At 45.1% G+C, this 9571-nt stretch overlaps 1 long non-coding RNA gene across 6 annotated transcripts; it reads right to left on the bottom strand.

Annotated features, from left to right (window-relative positions):
- Window positions 1-909: 909 nt before the first annotated feature.
- On the bottom strand, window positions 910-9233 carry LOC103691685 (uncharacterized). 6 transcript variants are annotated; one of them, XR_010063936.1, is made up of 5 exons: window positions 8175-9232; window positions 7498-7613; window positions 7028-7180; window positions 5566-5632; window positions 910-2165 (listed from the first exon to the last, which is right to left on the bottom strand). It is a non-coding gene; the product is annotated as an uncharacterized LOC103691685 (long non-coding RNA). The 6 variants fall into 6 exon arrangements; XR_010063935.1 differs by having other exon boundaries at window positions 910-2355; window positions 8175-9231; XR_010063937.1 differs by lacking the exon at window positions 910-2165 and adding an exon at window positions 2367-2539.
- Between the last annotated feature and the right edge of the window lie 338 nt (window positions 9234-9571).

Here is a 9571-nt window from a genome sequence, read left to right as displayed (position 1 = left end):
TTTATGAAAACATGTTCACTTATCTTCACTGGATTAGGTAATATGCTGTTTCCCCTTGAAATGTTTGTTCTTTGAGGTAAAAAGTTCAGCATTGTGTTGAGAGGTTCCAGGACACATGTGTAACCCCAGTCAGGATGAGGACTCACTGCGAGGAAACACATGTCTACACATTAAGTAATGAGAAAGACCATAGAGGGGGAGCTCTGGGCAAACCTAGGCATAGGTTCCCGGGTGTGTGTGTGTGTGTGTGTGTGTGTGTGTGTGTGTGTGGTGTGTGTGTGTGTGTGGTGTGTGTGTGTGTGTGTGTGTGTGTGTGTGTGTGCTGTCCCGAGAGAGCCAGACGCAAATGAAACCTCAGGCAAGGACTTCTCCATGTGGAAACTGTTTGAAATCTTATCACCCAGGGAACTCATTAGAGACTCCACATCCAAGTTTTTATTGAGGGGGCAGTCACACAGGCAGCCTCTGCTTGCTTGACACAGGTGCCAATTTGAGACTCCCAGGAGGAAAGCAGGTGTTCAGCATAAAGCATATTGTTTGCATAGTTTAGGCACAGACAGCCTCTTATCACCAAGGGCAGGAGGAACCCTAACAAAATTCAAGTTCCCAGGCACCAGCAGAGAGGCAACCTGGCAAGCAGGCCTGTCCTGTGGGAGAGTTTAGGTCCTTTTTGCTAATTTCTTTCTGCATGCATACCATCAGTAGAGATAATCCCGAGAATGGCAGTTGTAAACGGGAAGGGTTTTCCTTTTATTTGGTATCTGTACACAGAAGGCAAGCATTCCACGACTCAGCTACACTTTCAGCCACCATTTGAAGTTTTTGTATCCTTCCCTCATAAAGTGATATCTGGTCTTTTAAAACTTATATTGTAAGTAATATTTATGGACTCTTTATCATACGCCCGGATACTGTTTATATTTTTATTTATTTATTTTCATTAATTCATTTATTTATTCAATTTACATCCTGATCACAGTCCCTCTCCCTCCTTTCCTCCTAGTCCTACCCTCCCACTCCCTCGTCCCATCCCCCACTTCCCCTCAGAGAAGAGGATTCTCCCCCACAGCCGCTGGTGCCAACTTGCCCTGCTACATCAAGTTTCATCAGGACCAAACACATCTCTCCCATTGAGGCCAGAGGAGGCAGCCCAGCAGGGGAAAAGGATCCAAAGGCAGGCCAGTATACTGTTTAAATCATTAAAGTTTGATAATAAACCACAGAACAAGTCCTTCTTCCTTTCCCTCATTTTATAGATGAGAATATTTAGACCCAGTTAGTGTTATGGAAATGTGTTCAAAATCTCACATCTAGAGGCCGGGCATTGTGGCGCACACCTTTAGTCCCAGCACTTGGGAGGCAGAGGCAGAGGCAGAGGCAGAAGGATCTCTGTGAGTTCAAGGCCAGCTTGGTCTACATATTCCTGGACAATCAGAGCTACCCAGTAAGACTTTGTCTCAAAACAAACAACAAACAAAACCCCCAAATCTCACAGCGAGGGCCTGCAGAGATGGCTTAGTGGTTAATATTATCCAAAGCTGGGGTTCGGCTCCCAGCTCTCAGATGGGACTCACAATTGTCTATAATTCCAGCCCTAGGGGATCCTATACTGTGTCCTGCCTCTTCCACCACCAGGTATACATATGCTACACACTTACACACGTAGGCAGAGCACTCATACACACAAATAAAATTAATAAAATCAGAAAAAAAAAAACCCACAACTAATTGTCATGTCTGGGGGCTGAACCAGGAGGGGCCAACTGTGCATCCGGGGTTCTTTTTTTTCCGGAGCTGGGGACCGAACCCAGGGGCATCCGGGGTTCTGAGGGCCCAGAATGACACCGTGAACAACACAATCCCTTACTGCTTTCTTTCAAGGGACACGTCACCAGCAGCTCTGTTGGAGTCTCTTGCAAACGTTTGACCATGGTACTGGCTTTGACATTTCTGCTATCCTGGGCTTTGTGGATTCAGGCTGAGAATATGTCCGTGCCTTGGGGCCGTCTCTCATAACAGATCCAGTAGACTATTGGCTTTATTCAAGTGACTTGCACAATAGGAAACTGAATTGTCCAGCAGTGGCCCCCTGCAGGCTTCTCAGAACCAGGGGGCACAATGATGCGGTCTCAAGCCCAGGCTGAAGGAGAGTTGTCCGAGTCAGTCTACATTGAAGGGATGAAGAAGCTGGAGTCGGATGCCCAGGACGACAGCAGCAACAGTTAACACACTGGCTCAGAGCTGAGCTCACATATACTGGCTGGCTTCCTCCCCAACATTTATCCCATCCGGGCCCCAGCTCAGTGGGTGATGCTGCCCACATTCAGGACATATTTCTACTTGTCACTTGCTCTCCTGTGTTGCAGTAAAAATTAAATAAAGGAACATTTTTCTGTCAGTTCCCTGGAGTCAGATCTGCTCCCTCCTGCTACTACTCTACCATGGGGTCTGCAAGCCACCCTTTCCCGGCCTCTCCCGGCAGTCTCCTGTAGGTTGATGTCATTATGCAACTGAAGGCAGGTACAAGATAAAACAAGGCCTGTCATTGGGTGAGAAGAAAGGGAGGCGGGAACAGAGGTTTTAGAAGGAGAGGGAGGAGCTGAAAGGGAGACGCAACATGCAGGCTGACATAAAGGGTCTTTGCCATGTATCTCTGCATAGATACAGGTTGTTATGAATATTTCTTTTACATTTTTTTTAATTTTTTTTTCAGAGCTGGGGACCGAACCCAGGGCCTTGCGCTTGCTAGGCAAGCGCTCTACCACTGAGCTAAATCCCCAACCCATGAATATTTCTTAAGGGATGGATGTCTATAGGCAAATTTATCTTATCTAGGTGAGCGGTCTATATCCTTATCAATTGGTTCCAAGTTAATTGTGTGGATGTATTGTACACTGAGTATTTAACATAAATCTGGTTGTTGGGTTACAGTTTGTTTAGTCATGTTTTCACTGGATTGTTGGGAGTATGAGCAGAGTCTGTGACAGGAAGCAGTGCTAGGCTGTAGAATGCTTGGGGCTAGTGTGGCCCGCAGAATGCAATGAGTCTCAGGCCTGGTAATAACCCTCCAAGGGGACAGTGTGTGAAAGCTGCTGACAGAGAAACAGCTAAAGTGCACGGATCTGCGAGGAGTGGGAACTCTAGGGAACCAGGTTGTGCGCCTTTTTTTTTTTTTTTTTTTTTTTTGGTTCTTTTTTTCGGAGCTGGGGACCGAACCCAGGGCCTTGTGCTTCCTAGGTAAGCGCTCTACCACTGAGCTAAATCCCCAGCCCCGCGCCTTTTTAATTATACTGCAACATCTCCCTTTTAGCCGCCTTCTCTGCTTGGTCCCCTAGACTGTAGTTACCACGCCTGGTGCGCACACACACACACACACACACCACATTCCAACTGCCTCTCAGCCGTTTCTTTCACACACTGTCCTCTTTAGCCCGGCAAATCAAAGTTCCAGAAACTTGTAATTTAGCAATTAGATTTATGTGTTAAATTCCCAATCCTAAATACATCCATACAACAAATTCACTGCCAATTAAATAAAGATTTAAACCACCCACCTAGACAAGACAAAATAGATCCAGTCCACCTGGATCTTCCTACTCTGTCTTGATTTTTTTTTCTCCTTCTCCTTATCTCCCTCCCTACAAAAACTTTGTCCCCACCTTATTCTTTTACTGTCCAGTCTTGGCCTTGATCGAACTTGTGCCTGCCCTCACCTGCATAATGACATCAACCTACACTTCACCCTTTCTGTCTAATTAAAAACCTTTTCTCTCGGATGTCAGCTGAGCACAACTATTATCATTTTGTAATTTTAAAGCATAAAATATCCCTAACACCCAGTCCAACATTTCATCAATTAAACAGGGCATTTAGTTATCTATTCCAGCTTAAGAAAGGCTTCAAACCTACGTTATATCCTGGCTAGCTCATATACTATCTGATAACTATCCAGTTAAATATGTATTATCAAAGTTAAATGCACGGAGCCATATTGGATTTGGGCCTAGCCGCTTTTTGACTGCATGGTTCAAAGTGACTCTGGGCTGTTTGGCCACAGAGACTCACCCCGAAGATGACTGCCATAAATCTTAAGATTGTTGGATAAAGCCTCTCCCATGAATTTACGGCACAGGAGTATAACATTCAAGGGATGCCTCAGCTCCCTTCAGCAGATACCTTCCCTCAGCAGATACCAGTTATCTCCTCAGTCAACACCCAGTGTCTCCACCACCTGACCTCATCGCCTGACTTCTTTGCCTCCAGCTATCACTGCCTATACCCTCATCTCCCCCTCCTTCATATTTCACAAAGGTCACTCCCCCTACCTGAAAGCCTTAAAAGCTGCAATGTTCATCCCAATAAACGAGACCTTGACAACAGAACTTTTGCTTGGTCTCCTTCTTCTCTTCACCCCCATTTTGGCCCACAGGTAGAAAGCCTCTTCGGGACCCTGAATAACTGGGTCCCCGCTGGCGGGGACAGTTAAACAGCCTCATATGCTATGAGACTATAATCAGTCTTCAACCCCATCAGAAATCTGAGAATGATCAAATATTTATAAACATAGAAAGCCTAACACGGCTTCCAGAACGGAGAGGTTGTAGAGACAAATCTCCACTAACACAGTTCTCCAGTTAGCCACTGGGAGCGCAAGGCTTCAGCCTTCTGGTCCAGGATCAACTGACAGACCCTTGAAATGCAGAGATCTTGAAGGGCTGATAATTTTGGCTAGGCAAAGATTATCAGTCGACTATTCTGCATAATGTGTCCTTTTTTGGACAGTATTAGTCTATAGGTGAAATAGGCAGTTTCTGCCCAGTGGCTGCCTACCCACAAAGATTTTCCTCACCTGGAGGTAGAGATGCTCAATTCTTTACGTCCACCAAAGGGGAACAGTTAGGAGCAGATAAAAGATAAATCGTTTTAAGTTATATTTTGTGGATATCTGACGTTTTTGAAAACTATGTATCTATATAAGGTAATCTGGACTTTTGTCCATTAACTATTCTCAGCTGTTTCTGACGAGAATATTTTTAAAACACTCTAATGGTGAACCAGGAGCTATGAATTTGCTATTTGGCCCGTAATTCCTATGTTTAATTAACTCAGAATTTTGTAATGGCATCAATAGAAGAATTGGGTCCAAACCTTGTACTTTTAAAATTTTGTAACAAATAAGTTCTGTTCTAAAGTAAAGAAATGAGGGGTTGGGGATTTAGCTCAGTGGTAGAGCGCTTGCCTAGGAACCGCAAGGCCCTGGGTTCGGTCCCCAGCTCCGAAAAAAAGAACCAAAAAAAAAAAAAAAAAAGAAATGAAAGAAATGAATTTAGCTTAGTTACTAAATGAAATTATGGCTGTACAAATCAATCTAGCTAATTCCTCCCCATTAAATTATGACCATTTCTAAATTCCTCATAAAAACAACCTTAGAATAACCACCTTCAGCCCCCCTGATTCAGTTCAGGGAGTCAGGGCGATGACTCTTTAATAACTTCTTCAAACTGTAGGTGGGTGTTGAGATATTCTGGGGGGTAGGAGGTAGGGAAAATGGAACAAATGTTGTACCTGATGTGTCTGTGCTGACTGGACCCAGCTGAAAGTCCTTGAGATCAGGAATCCAAGCAGGTACATTCTGCAATGTATAATACTCAAGGCCAAAGTTTTAGCATCATCAAGATATCTTTTTGTTTGATTCTCTTGAATCTAGTTTTTCGGGCTATCTCCCTTTATCAAATCTGATCCATATAACTCTGGAAGGTGTCCAGAGCCTAATCACCCTTTTTAAAAACAGAAAGACAAAACCTTTCTCCCAAAATATCGTGCTCTTTAGTCTATAACCAGAAAAGTTTCTATCTTGCACTCTCTCCCAGAGGAATAATATAACAAGACACCCATTATGAAAATGAAAACAATTTAAAAAAAAAAAGAAGTCAGCCGAACAGTAGTGTAAACTGTTTAGGCTTTTCTAATCTGTCATAACAGGAAATTAACCCAAAATTCCCATGGAGCCCATGTTAAGATAACCTGAGCTTCCCATTGTGGTAAATATCAAAGATAACCATAAACCCTTGATAGCTGGTGTTGTCGAGCCATATGGCCTTTAGCGGGGTAATTCATAAAACAAATTAAACACCTTCTATCAATTCCAATACCAATAAGAAGTAAGCAACTTATTTAGCCAAGACTTTAGCCCAAAATACATTGATCTGTCAAGCTCTCTACCCAGAGCCTCAGATTTTTATTTATTATTAACTCTATAATATATGTCTGTATTCACCCTGCCTGGTATACAGACTTCCATTTTTAATAACCTCATTAACTTGTAAATATCACCAGCTCTACTTGGAGTCAGTGACTAATTTTCCCTATCTTAGTTCAGAACCAAGGGTGAAAATCCCCACGTGATTCAGACAAACTCTGTACTCTCCTCTCCTAACTATAAAAACCAACTTAATCACAGTTCCATTAGTACCTGTCAGTAAGAAGCTGGCAGCTTGTCTAACTAGGACTTTTAACCCACAATCCTTGTGGAGAAGCCCATGTACAAAGAATATGGGTACCCTGTAAGACTAAATAGAGTATTAGTCTATCTTTAAAGCAATTAAACCAAATCTAAATTAAATCATTTTCCAAACAACTTTGTTAAAGAAGCAAGCAGCTTCTAACCTCTAACTCTCTGAGCTGCCCCTACTTATCACAGCAGGGGAACTAGAGCCTGCAGGCCTAGGCTGCTTCTGTGTTTCTCTTGTTTAAGGTCACCCACCCCACCCCGCCCCCACCCCCAGCAGTCTGTTCTCCCAGGGGTACCTCCATTCTCCCCCAACCTCTCCTCCACCTTCATACAGACAGAACCATACAGACAGAAGTGCTGTCCTCTAAGAGGCTCCAGCAGCTGACTCAGATGGAAAAGATACCCACAGCCAAACAGTGGATGGAGCTTGGGGACTCGTATGGACGAATAGCAGGAAGGATTGCGTGTCCTGAGGGGTTTAGGAATTTCACAAGAAGAACAACAGAGTCAACTAACCTGGATCCTTGGGGCTTTCAGAATCTGAACCACCAGCCAAAGAACATACACAGGGTGGACCTAGGCCTCCCAGCACATACGTAGCAGATGGGCAGCTTGGTCTTCATGTGGGTCCCGAACAACTGGAACAGCAGCTATTCCAAAAGCTGTTGCCTGTACATGGGATATGTTCTTCTAGCTGGGCTGCCTTGTCTGGCCTCAGTGGGAGAGGAAGTGCCTAGCTTCAAAGAGACTTGAAGTGCCAGGGTAGTGGGATATCTAGGGGGCCCCAACCTGCTCAGAGGAGAAGGGGAGGGGGATGGGAGGATTGTGGGAGGGTGTGACCAGCAGGATGTAAAGTGAATAAGTAAAAAATAAAAAATAAATAAATAAAATTTTAAGACAAAAGATACATTTTTAAAACATCTCTAAAATGTAAAGCCATAAGTAATTGAATGTGTCTGAGGCCTGCCTGCCTGGATTTCTCTCACCTTTCTGAAGCTCAAGATCTTCCTCAGTCAAGCCCAGACAGTGTGGTCATAAGGCGGGCACAAGCCAAACATGAGTTTGATCTGCCAGAAAGTTAGGCCAGGGCCTCTGGTGCCATCTGAAAAAAAAAAAAATGGTCTGCCTCAGAGACCTGGCAGTGGGCATGGATAAGCCCACATCTGGTTGTGAAGGGAGAAGAACGGCACTTGGACAGAGCAGAAGCAAGAAGCGGGAGGCTGCCAGGAAATTGGAGTTGAAGGTATTCCAGAAAGTATGGGATTTAAGGGGATGGGGAGAATTGTTTCTGTTTTGTAACTGACCGTCTCTAGGGTCTATACTGGGATGATAATAACGCTGGATACAAATAATCTATGTGATGTTTCACACATAGGCATACATAGGTGCACATACACATTTATATCAGATTACACCATCTTCACAGACAGCCTGAGACGGAAGACAGAGCTGTGTGATTATGGCTGCTTCGCAGATGAAATGGAGACGTGCTGTTGGCTTTCAGCGGAACATGGTAGGAGGGTCATGAACTACTCTGTATTACAGAATAGGTTCGTGGAGATGGGTTTGCCCGACTGGCTACTCCAGGTGTTTTGTCCTGAGTGTGTGTGAGGCAGGCGAGGCAAAGCTCGATGTTTGGTGGGTAAGCTGGCGCGTTACTTACTTTTCTGTTGCTGTGATAAAACACCACGACCAAAAGCACATATGGACAGAACAGTTTACTCTGGTTTCCGGTTCCAGAGAGAAAATAGTCCACGGTGTTTCAGGGAAGCACTGGAGACGGGGCAGCACGCTGCAGACATGGCGGCAGGAACCGGAAGCTGAGAGGTCACCTCCCAAGCACAAGCAGGAAGAAGAGCAGAGAGAACTGGGATCCAGTGAGGCCGTGTACGCTCAACGCCCACACCTACTTCCTTCAGCAAGACACCACTGCCTACCCCTCCTGAAAATCCCAACACCTGAGTCTGACTGAGTGGGGTTTTTTCCTTAAATTATTTATTTTTATTTTATTTTATGTTCTTAGGTGCTTTGCCTGTATGTATGTCTGTGCGAGGATATCAGATTCAACTGAAACTGGAGTTGCAGACAGTTGTGAGCTGCCATGTGTGTGCTGGGAATTGAACTCAGGTCCTCTGGAAGAACAGCCAGTGCTCTTAATTGATGAGCCATCTCTCCAGCCCTGACAAATGTTCTTAATGTGAAACAAAGTCTGTATCCCATCTGGAGATTCTCTCCTAAGCCCTATCAGTAGAGCACTTGTCTGGCATGGAAAAAGGCTGGAGTTCAATGCCCGGCATAGGACACTAAGCAAAACAAAACCAACGAAACCCACTTCAAACCCTACACTCACAAAGAGCAGTACAGATTGCGTGGGGGCTGGGGATGGCAGGGTGTGACGGCACAGACCTTTAATCTTACCCAGCACTGGGCAGGCAGAGACAGACGGATCTCTATGAGTTTAAGGCTAGCCTGAGCTATACAGTGAGGTTACCCCCCTCCCCAGCCCCGCCACATCTCAAACAAACGAGATGGTATGTGGAAAAGTGTTTGCCGCAAAGGCCTGCAGACCTGAGTTCAGACCCCCAGCACCTGTGTTAAGCTGGGCGTGATGGAACCTCTGCGTCTGTAACCATGGTGCCCATACACTGAGGAGTAAGAGAGGCAGATGGGAGAATCCTCAGATGTCTATGATCCAGCTAACCTGGCATTTGCAGTGGCAGACAACAAGAGACCCAGTCTCAAAAGGTGGAGGAGAGGACCAGGACTCAAGACCGTCCCTCTGCCCTTTGAGCGTGTGACTTGGCATGCTCCTATTCCCGCTCATACATGTGAACAGGCACACATACAGACATACAGAGACAGACACACACAGAGACAGACATGGATTAGAAAAATAATCGCATGAATACTTAAAAACATAGACTAGAGGACTGGAGAGATGGCTCAGCGGTTAAGAGCACTGGCTGTTCTTCCTGAGTTCCTGAGTTCAATTCCCAGCAACCACATGGTGGCTCACAACCATCTGTAGTGGGATCTGATGCCCTCTTCTGGCCTGCAGGG

Source organism: Rattus norvegicus, chromosome 2 (genome assembly GCF_036323735.1).
Source record: "Rattus norvegicus strain BN/NHsdMcwi chromosome 2, GRCr8, whole genome shotgun sequence".
NCBI lineage: Eukaryota > Metazoa > Chordata > Mammalia > Rodentia > Muridae > Rattus > Rattus norvegicus.
Note: the sequence above shows the minus strand (reverse complement) of the source record. Positions and strands in the feature narration are given on the sequence as shown.